The sequence below is a fragment of the Lactuca virosa genome, chromosome 6 (genome assembly GCF_052849685.1).
Source record: "Lactuca virosa cultivar CGN04683 chromosome 6, Lactuca_virosa_CGN04683_v6, whole genome shotgun sequence".
Classification (NCBI taxonomy): domain Eukaryota; kingdom Viridiplantae; phylum Streptophyta; class Magnoliopsida; order Asterales; family Asteraceae; genus Lactuca; species Lactuca virosa.
Genome location: NC_136431.1, coordinates 176,810,147 through 176,824,503, shown reverse-complemented (window position 1 = coordinate 176,824,503; position 14,357 = coordinate 176,810,147). Strand labels below are relative to the sequence as shown.

At 36.9% G+C, this 14,357-nt stretch overlaps 1 long non-coding RNA gene and 1 pseudogene across 6 annotated transcripts; both read right to left on the bottom strand.

Annotated features, from left to right (window-relative positions):
- Positions 1-3,472: 3,472 nt before the first annotated feature.
- On the bottom strand, positions 3,473-4,721 carry LOC145122102 (pentatricopeptide repeat-containing protein At2g42920, chloroplastic pseudogene; annotated as a pseudogene).
- A 4,408-nt stretch (positions 4,722-9,129) lies between these two features.
- On the bottom strand, positions 9,130-12,406 carry LOC145120645 (uncharacterized). 6 transcript variants are annotated; one of them, XR_013714275.1, is made up of 6 exons: positions 11,971-12,398; positions 11,713-11,852; positions 11,113-11,584; positions 10,960-11,016; positions 9,801-9,863; positions 9,130-9,284 (listed from the first exon to the last, which is right to left on the bottom strand). It is a non-coding gene; the product is annotated as an uncharacterized LOC145120645 (long non-coding RNA). The 6 variants fall into 6 exon arrangements; XR_013714273.1 differs by having other exon boundaries at positions 9,801-11,016; positions 11,971-12,406; XR_013714272.1 differs by having other exon boundaries at positions 9,130-9,863; positions 11,971-12,396.
- Between the last annotated feature and the right edge of the window lie 1,951 nt (positions 12,407-14,357).

Genomic DNA, 14,357 nt, shown 5'->3' with positions numbered 1-14,357 from the left:
TACTGGAAGAAGAGGATCCGTACCCGTACTACCATGAGATGTTGAGGAGCGATATTCGACAGTTTGTGAGCCGATCCAGAGCGAGAGATTTATATTGAGATGGAGAGGAAGCCGGATCAGGCTCAGGTTTCAGGAGGATCGGGCAAGAGGCCCAAGGTACATGATTCGAGAACGAGAGGCCAACAGGGTCGGAGCCACTGTGGTAAGTGAAACAAGACGCACGACAGAGTGTACGGGGTGGGTAGTTCGGGCTGCTTCAAGTGTGGTCGGACGAGTCATTTTAGCAGGGATTGTACTGCTGCAACCATCACCACCCCAGGATTTGATTTGATTTGCTTTCATTGCAATTAGAGGGGCCACAGGCAGGCCCATTGTCCAAGTTTGACTGCAGCATGATCGGTGTCAGCACCCGCTCCTGCAACTTTACGGATCACTGACGGCCGCCAGGGCAACGCGGATGCACCTGTGGTGGGGAGCATGGCTTTTCAATTGACGGCCGAGGAGGATCGCGCAACACCTGATGTGGTGACAGGTATGTATCTTCTCCTTATCTCTTTAATTATATTGAATTTCTTTCTTATATTCATGTGTTTTATTTTATCGGTTCTCGTGAATGGTATTTCTGATTTGGTATTGTTTGATTCGGGGGCTACCCGATCCTTTGTATCGCTTGCGCTTAGCAAGAGGTTTTCTGGAGCTCCAGGGGACCTGGATTGTCCTTTAGATGTCGAGATTGCAAATGATCGATCTGTTGGGGTAGCGAGGGTTCATCGGGGTTGTATTCTTAATATGTTAACGAGCAGTAACCGATTGATTTGGTTCCCATTCCTTTGTTTGGGAACAAAGTTATAGTGGGTATAGATTGGTTGAGTCCCAATGGGGCAATGATCGATTGTGAGCATTAGTTACTTCGGATTCAAACCCCAAGTGGGGAAGAGTTAGTGGTTTAGGGAGAGAGAGCTCAGCGTGGGCCAAATTTGTGTTCAGTAGCGAGGGCCAAATGCTATATTCATTAGGGTTGTTCCAGATTTGTCGCCTACTTTATGGATACCCGGGATAAGGGTAATGCGACTATGGATGGTGTGCTGATTGTGCGGGAGTATTCGGATGTGTTTCCAGACGATTTCTCGGGGGTGCCTCTGAAGAGGCAGGTTGAGTTCAGGATTGATCTGGTTCCAGGTGCGACTCTGATAGACAAAGCACCCTATCAGTTGGCTCCTCCCGAGAGGCAAAAATTGTCTACACATCTGCAGGAGCTGTTACTGTAACGTTCCAAAACTCAAGACATAAAATTTTTTGTTTTAGGTTAATAAATCGTTAATACAGATTGTTTCCATAAAACCAGAGTAACCAATATTTAGCAAAACATCATTAAACAAGAGTAATCACAGAAAGCGGAAACATGTGGTGTGTGATCTGCAATCACCCCGATCTCTTCCATTTGAAAACCAGAGTACCTGAAACATAAACTGATAATCATAAGAACAAAGCTTAGTGGGTTCCCCAAAACATACCACACGTGAAACTACATAAGTCATGCATACAGACATATAAGGATGCCATGGAAACCCTACACAGTCTTACTCTGGTGCCATGGGAACCCCCACATGGTCTTAGCCTGGAATGCCATAGGAACCACCATGGTCTGACATCCAATTGCCTCGGGAACCCCCGAGGTCTTCCATGCAAGTATCACAGAGACAACTACAATACCACATATCACAACGATAACTAGCATACCACAGAGCACATAATGGGCCGACATTGGTGCCTTCGACCCATGGATATGGTGAGGAGACTCACCTCGAACTGCTGAAATGTACAGAAAACCCTTGGCTGTTGGCTGACAGATCCTCAACTACCAATAAGAAAACAATACCCAATTAACAATTGGGTCCTAACCATAATCATAACTCCAGTCCTGGGGTAAAAAGACCATTTTACCCCCACTAACCTAGCCTTGACCAAAACTATGGTCCAAACTGAAATCTGAAAGGCCCAAAAGGCCAATTAACCAATCAATGGCCCAATTTTCCAAATTAGGCCCAAACCTCTCCAATGGACCTTATCCTTGGTCCAAAAACTTGTTTTCCAGATATCCAGGAAGGCCCACAGCAACATAGTCCAAGAAATGGCCCAACCCGAGGCCCATAATTACGAAGTCCAAACTGACTGAGTACGCAGGGCGTACTCAACAGTATGTTGCACGTACTCGCTTAATGGCTTGTACGTTGTGCGTACTGGCTTGTACGCCCGGCGTACTCCCCTCTTAATCTCATTTTTTCCATTAAGCACTTAATTCTTAGTCCATAAGTCCAAACCATAGATCTGAGTCCAAAATAATGTCTAGACCCATAAAGTCACTGACTTGGTGACTTTGCATGCCCCAAATGAACCCAAACTCAAAATATAACACTCTACTATCATGAAAATGGCCCCAACTCATGCATGGATGGATTTAAACTCTAAAGGTGCCAACTTTATGGACCTTGAACCTCAGGATACCTAAGAGGGGCAGCTCAAAGCTCCTGGAATGAAATCAAGGCCACTAGATCTCATACGTGGGACCAAAATGAACCAAAACTCATAAATGATAGATCTAAGACATCAATGATCAAGTTTAAAGCTTTATACCTCCAAAAAACTGGAAATGAGACACATAAGCCAGATCCATAAGCTCTTCCTTGATTCCCATCCTTGGACCAAGCTCCATCTTCATAGATATGGACTAAATACACCAAAAATGGACACCATAAGCTCAATATGCCACCATGAAGACTTAAGGATGAGTTCTAGAGTTTTAGAGGGTGGGGTTGACTTAGGAAATGAAGAAGGAGGCTAACATAATGCTTATATAGGGTACAACCCAGACCCTTGTGTGACATCTGTTTTTTAGCTTGGCAATTTTACCCTCGGAATTGATTTTACATAGATGCCCTTTACAAATGAAAGGATAGCATGCCACTAAAATAACTAAAATAAATTGATTTAAGTTAAAATAACACAAAACATGGAACATAAGATTAATAAAAACTAATAATCCCCAACCAACAACATTACACAGGTAGGGACAACTTTATGCAACTTCCCAACAACACTAAGATTAACTCTGTGAAAGTAAATATTAATATATGTCTGCCAAAAAATTGATTTTTTACATATATAACAATACAATACTTACATTACTGTATATATCTTGTCATTTTTTATTAGTAAAGATCGTTACCATACACTCATGACACCTGCCGAAGAAAACATGTAAATTACTAGAAAATTATGAAATACAAAGTAAAGCAATTTGCATAAAGGTTATACCAATGAACATAATGACATAATAGATAAGATACATACATAGAGGCCAGTTGCATAAAGGATCATTGATTCAAGTAATGCATGTATTTCTCAAGATTATAAAAATGAGTACAAGGTCCATAAATTTTTATATATTCGATGTTTTTTATTGCCTTTGGTTTTAAAGATAAGTTAAATATCCTACATTTAATCTCTCCAGCTCGTGCTTGTAAAGGACATTGGGGTCTCTTCTTTCACACACTTGAAGAGGCATTTTATAAGACTTGGCTTTTTAAACCAATCTTGAATGACTACACGCTGTTAGAACACCAATGAAAGTTATAGAATCGGGCTTAAAGATAGATGATTCGAGCTTTGAGAATAACTTGATTGCTTCATTCCCATGGCCATGGATTGCAAGACTCATGATCATTGAGTCTGAAGATGATAATCCCTTTATAGGGGATGATTCAAGACTTTTCATGCTCTATAGATGCTCCCACATTTGTAATACATGTTTATTATCGCAGTTATCATGATTACATTAAGTTCCACTTTATTTTTTATTATGTCATCATGAATCCACTCACCTTGATTCAATGCTCCTAAGTTTGTTGAAGCATTTAACAAACTCGCCAAGATGAACTCACTTGGCTTCATCTTCCCTGTTTGTATGATTCTAAAAAGATCTAATGCTTCAACCCACTTCCCTTTTCATAAATACCTATTTATCATATTATTCCAAGAAACAAAGTTTCTATGAGGCATTTCATCGAACATAGCATGTGCATTGTCTATGTTCCTAAATTTTGCAAGAGACATAATCATTGTATTCCAAGCAACAACATCTATATCCTCGCCATCTCCAAAGAGTTGAATCGCTTCACCAAAATACCCAAAATTGGCATACATGTCTACGATGGTGTTACGTATATAAATATCAATTTGTAATCCTAATTTCAAAATTATGCCATGAACCTAAACTCTATCTCGTGCCAGACCAAGTTATGTAAAATCCATGAAAACTGAAGGGTAAGTGAGTCTTTCTGGGTCCACAGATAAATGAACCAACATATAAATAAACAAAGATTTCGCCATGTTTTGGTTGGAGCTCCTGGAGAAACCTCTGATGATTGTATTCTAAGTGAAAAGGTTAGGGTTCTGAATTTGATTGAAGAGCATGAAAGCATAGTTGATATCCGCAGCAGGGGAGGTGGCTGCAAACGACAATATCTGATATCCACAGTAAGGGAGGTAAGATGAAAATCGATCTAAAGGAATAAATACCTATTTTCGGATCCATTTATTGGTTAGGAGTGAAGAGGGATGGTGTGAAGATTGAAATCCAAGGCTTTTGATTTGATACGCCTTCTACTACAGTTACATGACCCCCAGATTGAGCTCCTTTTGCTTCGATCTTGAATGGGCATCGCCAAACTTTTCTTTGGCCTGAGAACGTGCCAATCCGTTCACATGGAAGAGGCTGCTTTGTGTTTTGATAAAGGATTACGTGGGGTCGATTGTAGACATTGTGGTTTGCGGGGGTCCGTTCTTTGGGGACCTTCAGTGGCGACTGGCTTCGTTACCAATTAGGTTTGGTGGTTTGGGTTGTACTCAGTAGTAGAGGCTTCCTCCTATGCTTTTGTCGCCTTACGAGCTCAATCGTGGGTGTAATAAGACCACATCTTATGAAATAGTGGCATATGTGGTATGGATTCAGATTATGTTTGTGCTTTGGCCTGTCTTCGTGATACGATTCCGGGCTTTGACTTCAGCGGTTTCACTAATAAGGACACCGCCCCTCCAAAAGCCCAAGATTCATTGGCGAGTGCCCTTTTTAGTAAAATTGTCCAAGACATGGAAGTTCACTTTGACATGACGATTAGGCAGAAAGCAATTTTTGAGTGTCTAAGGGTCCCACATGCTCAGGATTTTCTTATGACCATTCCTATTGAAGGTTTTGGCCAGCATATGTCGCCAGTGGATTATCGTGCCATCCTCAAGTATCGCCTTATGATCCATTTATTTCTGGCTGACGAGACTTCCCCTGTTTGTCGCAAGGCGTGCTTGGACTCCTTTGGGGAGCATGAAGTTCATTGTAAAGAGCTCCCCGGTTTCAAGTACCGACACGATCTGGTTAGGGATGTTCTTTTCAACATATTTAGGCGCGTTGGGGTTTCTGCCAAGAAAGAGGCACCTGTGAACTTTCTGACTGGCCCATTGGAAGGAAGATCAACATTTAGACCAGCTAATGTTTTAGTATTTGGATGGGCTGGAGGAAAACATGCATGCGTGGATCTAACAGGGGTTTCCCCTCTTATGGGCTTGGGGAGTGGAGTTTTCACAGCGGGGCAAGCTGCTTTAAAAGTTGCATCAAGCAAAGTGGCAAAACATGAGAAAGCGTGCATGGAAAATCAACACACGTTTATACCCTTTGCATTTGATACTTTTGGTTTCCTTGCGCCAGAAGCTGTGGAGCTACTCACTAGAGTCCAACGAGTCATGCATAGTAATGTTATGTGATGCGAGCAAATAGCTACACCTAATTTTAAATTTATAACCTAACTTCCTTAACTAACTAATTGCACCTAGGCAGTGTACCTAGTCAAACTATAGTATAGCTTGGGGTAAGTCGGGTATCGATCACAGGAAACGGTATTGATTAATTAATCTACTTACTATTAAATTAACCTAATTATTAACAAAGGAAGGGGTTTTATCTAATTTTGCAAGTTTAGATGAACTTAATTCTTTAACTCGAATTCAATCAATAAACAAACACTTATGTTAGTTCGAATCCACCTTCACTCAATGGATTATAAATTAGCTATGACAATTACTGTTGGTTACCAATTAAGACAGTATTAGCAATTTAGTTCTAAATCTACTAACTTCAATCAGTTCATGTAAATCTATGTATGGTCACACAATAGTTAACACATAATCAATTATTAAATGAAATTGGAGCTATGTAAGATTGATTTGATAAAACCCAATTACAGTCATAATTTGAGTTCTCTAGCACAGCCTAATTTAATAATTAATTGCTTATCTAAGATTTGGTTGATCCTAGCTCTAATAATTTAATGTTCACTAAACTACCAGGTATTCTAATTCATGCAGATTAATAGTCACTAACTACACAGAACAAGAATTAAGAGCAATCAAATACTAAATCAAACATGCTAGGTAAAAATCAATCAGCACAAGTCATAACCAACTAATAAGTCAAAGCTAAAGTATTAAAACCATGAGTTCCAGCTTCATCTAGCTAACAGAAGCAGCTAGATTTAGCTGGACATCCTAGCAATCAATTCAACAAAAGTCATATTCATAAACATAATGAAAAGTACCAAATCTAAAGACAATTATGATCTTCTTTACTCCTTAGGTTTCTAATAGCCAATTCCAGAACTTTTCTTCTGCTGAAAATCGTCTCCAGGAACCCTCCAAGGCAGCCAAAAATCTCTCAAATCGTAATGGACAAGGATATATATAATTTCTGATTTTCCCCCATTCACGTCGTGAGCCAATAAGTCTCACGTCGTGAATATGAGATAAGCGTAATCGGCAAGGACTCTTTCATCCGGATGCATATCTTCTAGAATTCTCCACTCGCGTCGTGAGTCATGAAATATTCACGTCGTGAGTACGATAATTGCTGAATTTTCCATTCTTCTTTCCTTCAAGCCTCCAAAGTTTCATGTTTTGTCAATTTTAGTCCCTATCTTCGAATTGAACGAATTAAAGGAAGGACAAGAGTTTCTGGACCCCGACGATTGGGAGTCGATATGTGACGGAGAAGGCGGTGCTTCTACATATGAAAAGAAATAGTTGCTGGCGGACATGAAAGGCTGAAGGTAGAAAGGTGTAGAAGGGAATCCTATCAGAATGGTGGTGGTGGAGATACGACTATCGTTAGGCCCGACAACAAGAACCAAAACCCTTGAAGCATGATAATTTTCAGGAATTGAGGGTATCGAATCTTGAAATTTGAATCCATAAGGGAATGACCGAATTGAACGAATTAAAGGAAGGACAAAATAGACATTTTACTTTGTAAAATTCTAGACTTATGAGAGATGTCATGTGGCAAAAAGACTTTTTTATTATCGTCAATGTGGGACTAGCCCACTTGGTAGAGGTGGAAGCCTTTTAGACATGAGGTCTTGGGTTCAAGGCATATGCGAATTTACTCACTTGGTGAATTTAACATCTAACAACTAACCGGCCGTTAAAAAAAATATGATTATCGAAATTTTAAAAAACAACTTATGGTCATTTTTTTTTATAGATAAGTCAACTTAATATTATTTTACCACCAATTTTGAATACAAACATGCTGTCGAGCTTTTGATTTGTGACTAAAGTAGTTAAACTTAAAATCGAGGCATCAAAGTATTTAGAGTTTTTTTATGATAAATAATTTCTTTCAATTTATGGACCAAAAGTATATATTAGAGTTAAATACAATATCTTTATTTTTCGACTTTAATTATAGTTAAAAAGGAAATTACAAGTGGGACTAGCTCACTTGGTTAACTTGGAAGTTCTAAACTAACAACTAACTAGGATGTAGAGGTTCAATCTCAGGGAGAGAAGAATTGATAATTATTTGTCGTTTAAAAAAAAAGAATTTAGGTAACACGTAATCCACATTTATTACATTATTATATCAAGAAAGGAAATCCATTGGACTTATAAATACCGTGTGGAATTAATAAAATAAAAAAAAACCATAAAATGTCACGTGAAATTTTTTTAATTGAAAATAACTACAAAATAACATGTGGTCAAATCAATGAGAATGTTACATGTGACAAAAAGATTTGGATTTATTAAAGTAGAAGAAGAATATAGAGATAAAATAGATAGTAAAAAGAATAATGACATTGCATGTAACGCTTTTTCTTTAGTAAAACAATGTAGGCTACCTTTATTTATTTATTTTTCAATAACACATTCTCAATTTTACATTAAACATGACGATCTTTCCACATCTCACATTGCTACTTAATTTGAATAATAATATTATCTCATCCCTTTTGATTATTTTGTATTCATTTATTTTAACGTTTCTTCTTAAAACAATCTCAAGTTATTCACGTTTCTTCAATTCCAAACACATACACAAACTCACTTTGAATGAAAAACTAGAAGGAATCGTGTGCTTCGCATGGGTCACAATGGTGGCATTTGCTCCATCAGAATTGTCTCTTGTTCCAAGAGCATATGGCGAAAGAATCAATATAATGGTTAAATTTTGGGTAAATCGCTGGAAATTACTCTTAATGGATAAAAGTCTATTATTTAGTCAAACAAAAATCGTCATGTCATGAAAGTTGTCTACTGTTTTGTAAAAATAATTAAAAATATCTCAATTATGATTTAAGGCTTAAGTCAGGGGATGGAGTTTTGTATGGATGTCTAATCTCATCAATCAAAATCTCATAACCCGATTCCCACTCATTTCAATTAAAACACAACTACTTTGCTATTCCTACTAAGTTTTACTTCTGGAAGCAACAATGCGAACCTATAATAGAATAGCATTCATTAGCTGTATTTACGACAATTGTGTTGTCCTGGTTTTACGACTTCCTTTTTTAATAACCATTGATCTACTTGGCCACCGATGCAAACTCTTACATAACCGTTTTAGTTAGCAAAACAGTATTTCAATGACATCAAGTTAAGTTAAGATAGTAGGGTGAATATTCAAAAAAATATAAAAGAAGATTGCAGAAGTACCTTAATATCAATAATGACTTCTCTTAAACATAAAAATCATCTACGTTTGGCATCGATAACTGGCCTAAAAAAGGGCAAAAACCATGATAAAAAAAACAAAACCACAAAGATTTACCATGGCTAAGATAATCTAATTGTTGAAAAACATTTAAAAATTATTGAAACTACTTATTTCTCATACATGTTAATCAAAAACGTAAATTGAAAGGCAATGACCTGAACTCGGCAGTAGAAATGATTGTCTGCAAAAGATGAAGATCGAGACCGAATCAGTGTTGGTGATTTTATCACCAAATATATTTTAGTGTAATGGACTTAACAAGTGTTTCAAGAATAATATTTTAGTTATAATACAAGTTAGGAGGTGCGGGAGTGTACACTTGTATTTACTAAATATTGTTAGTACTGAACCCTAATCTACTGTGTCAAGTCGGGGGGTCCCGCCCCGAAAAATTATTTAAGACAGTACAAGGTCTAATTTGTCATTCTTGAAAGATGAAAACCGTTTTGACTTATCTGTTGTTCGATAAGTCTGAGACAACGACTTCTTTTGAAACACAGAAAACACAGAACGCTTTCTAATCATCTTCTTCAAATCGATTCTGTTTTTTATGCCAAAAATCGGAATTGCTACATCAGGAATTATCCCAGTTTGGATTTCGTGATACCCAAGGCATATAGGGTCGAAATATCAAACAAGGAAAGTGTTTACACGATTCCTGTTTGTTATCCAGATTTCCCAGAACCCTTATTCGTACCTTATTCGTATTACCCAACAATCAGAAGGAAGATTTCTTGAAAAGGAAATTGTTGAAACCTAACTACACAAATGCAATGTTTAAGAGACAAAAAAAATTGTCAACAAGCAGCTTTTTTAAAGATGATCATATCTCATGAATCTAAAACAACAACAAATAATTCAATTAAGGGTGTTGAAAACGTCATTCCCGAACAACCGAATAAGGTTCACTTTATTTGGTTTTGGATCTAACCATTTATCTAAAATCTTATTCAATTCAATGTTTTATGACAAAATCTATAAGGCGGTCTAACCAATTAAAATGAATTATATATATATTTTTGTTAGAATTAATTTTGTGTCAATAGTAAAATATCTTGTAATAATTATAACTTCTTAATATGTTGTTATTTTTAGTATTTATTTTGCAAATAGCATGTAAATGTTGATGTTCATGGTGTTTTGAAGCTATTATTTTTTCAATATTTTGAGATTGAAGACATTTTTTTCAGTTTTGAAAGTAATTATTGATATATTACGGAGCAACTTCAAGCGTTCAACAGATCAACATATGCTTTCTTATTTTTACACACCTTTTATTTATGTTTAATCCTCTTACTTTGAGTTATGTTTATTATAGCCTTAAGTGTCAATATTTATAGGAAAAGATTTGAGTTGAAGTAAAATATAGATGTATTTAACCGAAATTAAACCAATTAAATAGAAAACCCATTAAATCGAACCCTATTCGGTTCGGGTTCGGTTAATAACTAACAAACAATAATATCCAAGAATTTCTTGAGTTGTATTAAATAAATCATGTTCATGTTCAGCAAATTCCATAATTTTCATGTATGGGTTAGAAGTTACCTTCACATCTTAGCCATAAAATAAAATCAGAAATGCATGTGGACCTGTAATGGTTAAAGGGAACATGTGGACCTAGTATAGTCAATCTTTGGACTTTCTATAACTTTTCTTGTTACCATACAAAGAATATATTCATTCAAGCTATCTGATTATACACAAATGATAAGCCAACCGATTAACTTAGCACTTAAAGTATATTACCTTTTCAGAAGAGTATAAATTTGGTGACATAAATTCTAATATAATTCAAGAAAAAAGAATTTCTATCTTTTTTTATCCGTTGGATTATAACATGGTCTTAGAATTACCTTATGTGTATCTTCTTGTTGTTCTTGATGATCAATCTCCTTGTTGAAATCCTGCATCTTTATACATGAAGTAGACATCATCAATTTCACATCATGGCTAAATGAGATCAGTGTTTTATACATCAATGTGTCAAATTTATGTCATGAAATTACCTTTTGTTGATTTTCTCCTTACTTAACTTGAAATCCATTAATTAGGCAAGGGAAGTAACTTGTCTATAAGAAACTCTTTCTTCCAGGGTATAGTTGACAAATAAACCGATTTCGCCAAACAATGGCACATCACTTTCCAATTTATATATAGCCAAAACAAAATATTCTACCAAATTCAAAACACACCATGACACATTTGAGTATACACATTATACCCATATAACCTACCGAATCAGAGACATGCTAACAGAGTCAAGAACATACCCAATTCGATACGAAAGCAAACACCTATGCAAACCCTTTTCTTTCAGACATTTCCTCGAACACCTGATATTCATACCTTTGGAATCTTCAATGATATACAGATACATCCGATCATTTCTCCTCAACTCCTACACGACCATAAGAATCCAGTTCACTTAAAGATCATGATTTCATCTTTCATTGTTTCCTCATTTTTTATTCTCCAAGCCTGTAAAGACCACCAAAGATTATGCAAGCATCTAATCATCAAATCAACGCATACCATCTATTATCCTGTTGTATTCAGTTTTAGAAATTTACCAAAGTTTAAAAATAAAGAAATTATGGAAATCTTACTGATCAGACGATGTTGACAGTGGCACCGACCTCACTGTAATCCTGAAATTCTAATTTGTAGCGGACACGATGCAATCGTGTTCGACTGTAGAAAAAAAACCTTTGATTTTCATGTGCGTGGAGGCAACAAACAACAACACCTTGAAGAATCACACCGTGAAGACATCAATATCAACAAATTAGCGATAACTTAAAAATGAAAGTGTAGTAGACCAAGCTTGGAAAAGTTGTGATGTAAATTACACAGTTTGTGCTTACCTGGGTTCCTCTTAAAAATCCCTAAACCCCACCGTTGTTGAATTGTAAAACTTTGTAGCAAAAAAAAAAAAGACAAAAAATGGGTAAAGTAGCAGAAGGGTCCGACGACCGTTCTTGCTCCTCCGGCTGGTCGGTCATGCTAATCGAAAATCGATCAAAATCGACGCTCCACTCTCCGATGGTCATCATAGAAGAATCAAGAACCCATGTGGGTTCAATTTATGGCCTTTGTGTGTCGATTTCTTTCAAAAGAAAGAGAGGAGAAGGTTTGGAGGAGCGTGGGAGCGGTGGAAGGAAGAAACTGGATTGTTGACATTCACAGTGATTGAAAGTTTTGTGGATTGAGAAGGTTGGTGAAGCGGTGGATGAGAGATCAAAGTAACTGAGGTGGATATATATAATCAAACCTTTTAAATAATAACTATCGAGAATTTTCCTGTTATATGATTTGTACAAATCTTATTAATGATTCCTTTCCGCCGTCATTTGGAATTACTCCCTTCAAATGTCCACTGACATTCTAAATATTCTACAATCATGTACTGTTTTAATGTAACCCAAGTAAATGTTTATATCATTGCAAACCTACTTACACACATACGCACTTTTGGGTTCCTTTCTACCCAAATATGTATTCCACTTTGCCTTACAAAATATAATGGGTGCACCCTTTTAAACACCTTCTCATCATTTTTAAAAAAAGTCAGTCTATAATAAATTACTTGTAATCAGTTTTTTCGGAAAACAATGCAATTTCAACCAATAAAAATACTTCAAAATTAATTAGGGTTGTCTAAATGGTAAAAATGGGTGTCTTTTTAGCCAACCCCAATATAAAACCAACAAGTACTATTTTCTTCCAAGTGTCCGGCAATTTCGGAAGCCTCCCGGCGGGAACAAACGTCGGTCATCTGGTCGTGAAGTCCACCTGGGTTTGCTTTTTCTCTTGTGTTTCGATTACTGGTAGGGCTTCTTTTTTATTGTCTTTTTTTATTATACATCCTGGATTTGCCAGATGATTCGTAAGGAAGCGGGGTGATTGGAAAATTGCAAATAAAAAAAAGGCTGGGTGGAATGTTGATAAGGTGTCCACATCTTTTTTTCTATCTAATTTTCCTCCTGATTTGGATAATAAGCAGCTTTGGTATATTTGTGAAAATTATGGTAGGGTTTCGGATGTGTATATTGCTCGGAAGTTATCCAAGTTTAGGAAACGGTTTGCATTTGTTAGATTTCTGAAAGTTCATGATGAGAAGCAGCTTGAATTGAAGATGTGTGATCTGTGGATTGGTTGCTATCATGTTTTCGTTTCTTTGGCCAAGTATGGAAGGGAGAACAGACGTATGCATGAGAAAACACAAGTGCATGTCAATATTGTTGGTGGGGGCAGTAATAAGTCCCGGAAACTATCTTATGCTAATGTTATGAAGGTTGATACTGTTAAGTCGAATAAGGCTGGGATTTTACTTAATCTTGAGGGTAAGGATATTGTTAATGATCTGGCTTTGAAACCATCAGTTTTCTGTCAAGTTAGAAGTGTTAGGTTGATTCCAAAGTTAATTCTTTTGCTGAAAGAGGAAGGTTTTCATGAGATACAGATAAAATATTTGGGTGGTGATTGGGTTTATGTGGAGTTCGAATCAGAGTTGGTGTGTTCGAAGTTTAAGAAGTCCTCTTCTGTTGGTGCTTATTTCTCTAACTTTAGGCACGTGGTTAATGGGTTTAAGGTCTTAGAGAGGGTTGTTTGGATTGAAATTCTTGGTTTACCATGTTGTGCATGGAATGATAGTGCAGTGAATAAGGTGGCAGGATTGTGGGGTGAAGTGTGTTTCTTGGATGATGATAATCAAGCTCCATTGGCGATTAAAAGAGTTTGTATCAAAACAATGAAACCTTCATTAATTCATGATAAATTATCTCTGGTGGTTCAAGGAATTACGTATGAGGTAGTGGTCAGAGAATTGTCAAATTGGGAACCGAATATTTTATGTAGTGAAGAAGCTTTTGATTGTGATATCCCGTCTCTCTCGGATGATGTGGAAAAGGGTGGTAATGATTTTGATGATGGTGCTGCTGAAGAGGAAGGAGAAATGACACCTAGGGGTAAAGTTAAGCCTATTAATATGGAGAATGATAATGCAATTGGCATGGAACAAGATTATGTTAGTAACAGGGGGGGCAGATTTTGTAGACCGGAAAGGTCGATACTTTCAAATAGATTCATTAAAATCTGATGCTCATATGTAGGGGTTCAAACCGGTGCCAGTAGATGTTCATGTGACTGAATCGGCTGATGGTGATGCTGTTCCGTTAGGCGATGAGGTTCGTGTGCCTGATCCGATAGATACTGCTGCTGATCCGATTGATACAGGGATAGGCCCTACAGT